Raw genomic sequence first — 2,614 nt, 5'->3', positions numbered from 1 at the left:
ATGTAGAGGAGGGTTGGCTGTCCCAGGAGGAATACTTCCTCTTAGCTGTACCTCTGGCTAGGCCAACTGCTATCCTGCATTGATTAGTGTGTTGGACAGAAGAAGGGCATGATGCAGGCTAAGATTACGGTCCAGCACTATTCCTGAGAATCTCTGTTCTCATACACACTCACAAGCTTCACACAAGCATACACTTAACCCCAATGAGATCAAACTCTAGCTATAAAAGCTCACTGGAAGAAACTGACCCCTTCTTTCTGAAGACCAGAGGGCAGGCCTTATATCTACAGAATCTATCTTCAGATCTAAATTTATACCTATTGCTTCTTGTGGAAACACAGTTATTGTCTCTACCAATATTAATAGCTCCAACAAGGTTTGTATCCATGGTTTAGTGGGCTCATTTTATTACTAACAATAAGACAGTAAAGCCATTTCAGAATTGATGTTCTGTCTACAGAGTAAAGGGATGATGGGTTTATATCTGGTCAAGCTATCGTACGCCCCAGGCCAGACTCTGTACTAGGTAGCCAGTGACAGAATCTAGGAAAAGTCACTTCTAAAAACTTTCATTACCTGATGCCTAGAAAGTTTCCCATATGCTCCCCTTCCTCCCAGTAGAGAACTGCACTGTCCAGGTACAATGTGGCTCACTTTTCTCCTCAGATACTCAAAGACCTTTTGAGCTGCTGGGTCCTTACACTTGCTAATTTTTCTACACAGGTTGCCCTTCTCTTCTGATAGCCAACTTCTTGCCATTTGTCCTAGCTGAGTGTTCCCTATTCAGAGGCTTCCCTGATACTTTTGTCCCTATCTTTGACTGTGGACTGTCCCTAGAGAAGGAGGTTCATCTTGTCCCAGCCAACAACACAGGAAGGCCTGACCACAGTAGGCATACCAGGACAGTACGTCCCTCCAGCCAGCTGGAACAGTGCCTGCACCTGTGTCCCCACAATCATGGTACCCTCCATGACCACATAAGGATGGACCTGCCTAACTGCCATTGGTCAGAGCCCCCCTCACCTCACTTGTTACCCCACCAGCCCTGGCAGTCCTTCCGCACAGTCTGCTAGGTCCTGGCTTAACAGAGGACTTTGCAGAGAGAAAGGCCCCAACTGCAGGTGTGCAGATCAGCCAGACAGGAGTACTGACTACAGATTCTGCCAGGAAGACAGCCCTCTTTCCAAGCTTTAACCTGTGATTCAACACTTCCCTGAACACCATCATGCCCACGTAGTCTCTTGTGTGAGGTGAATTTTCTTTTTTGGGATTTGTGACATGCTGGGAGCTATGTAGAATGTCATACCTTACCTTTCACAGTCTTATAGTCTGGGGGCAGGCTTTGCTGTCCTCATGTTCTAATGAGGAAATAATATAATTAAGGGGGTTTTCTGATGTCACAAAACAGTCAGAAGGGGAACCAAGATGTGCCAATAAGACGCAACAACCATTCTCTGAGAAGTACCCTCCCTATCTTTAAACCTTTCTGAGAGGTGCTGGGCACTCTCTGCCCAGGGCCAAGGATCAGAGGCCAAGGAAGATCACTCCAAGTGTCCTTTTTCTGACAGAGACACAAAAGATTGAGGGGAAGGCTGGTTTATGATACTTCCAACCATATCAGGTCAGTGAAGGAGTCAGTGACACTGAGACTCTTGGCAATGACAGTCCTCCTCATAGAAAGGAGATTGTGGAGCCCATGGTTCTAAGTTCAAACCCTGATCCTGCCACATACCACTCAGGAACATGGGTACTTTCTTCTGGTACTATAAAAGCTTTAGTGACTTTGTCTGCAAGATGGGCATAGCCTATGTCCAGGAGACATACTGGAAAACAAGAAATATAAAGGAAGGCTTATGTGAGATACTTGCTACCTGACAAGGCACTCTTCAGATGCTCAAAGGCTGAGGTGATCAGAACCTGAGCTGCAAGGAATTTACTGCAGCCAGCTAGGCCCAGACATATGTGGCCCTTATCTCATTCACCTGGCTTTGTCAGTGACCCCTAAGATCTCCATTCTATTCTAGCAGCTAAGCTGGGAAGACATGGCTTCTGAGTCAAAAGTCCTGTCACTTAAAAGAGAGGCTGAGCTTGGGTAGGTCCCTGCTCTGGTTAGCTGCTTCACGGGGTGGCTGAGAGACTTGACTCATTGTTGTACAAAGAATCCATCAGGTATAAAAGTTAATGCTCCCTCAGACTAAGTGCCTGTTTAGGCAAGTGCAGGGACTAGGATTCAATCCCCGATCCCGCATGTCACACTGGCCCCACCCCCAGGGCTCGCCGAGCCAGTGACCAAGTTCAGGCATGGTGGCACTCACTTATAATCCCAGTGCTGGGGAGGCTGAAAACAGGAGGATCACTACAAGTCTGAGCTGGCTAGTGAGACCCTGTGCCAAATACATAATTGAAAAAAAATAATAATAATAAGCTAATGTTCCCTGATTTGTTGTAGATGCATAGCAAGCAGGCGTGGCACTGGGGTATAACTTCTTACAAGACAGAATCCTCAGTCTCCCCATCTCTCTCTTCAACCCCACTAGCTCATCATGACCTGTTTTCTCTGTCAAGACTGAACTGCCAACCAGGTAGGAGAACTTTCCCCACCCAATAATCTCTG

This window comes from Octodon degus, unplaced genomic scaffold (genome assembly GCF_000260255.1).
Source record: "Octodon degus isolate 3935 unplaced genomic scaffold, OctDeg1.0 scaffold00008, whole genome shotgun sequence".
NCBI classification, from domain to species: Eukaryota; Metazoa; Chordata; class Mammalia; order Rodentia; family Octodontidae; genus Octodon; species Octodon degus.
This window is presented reverse-complemented; position numbering follows the sequence as displayed.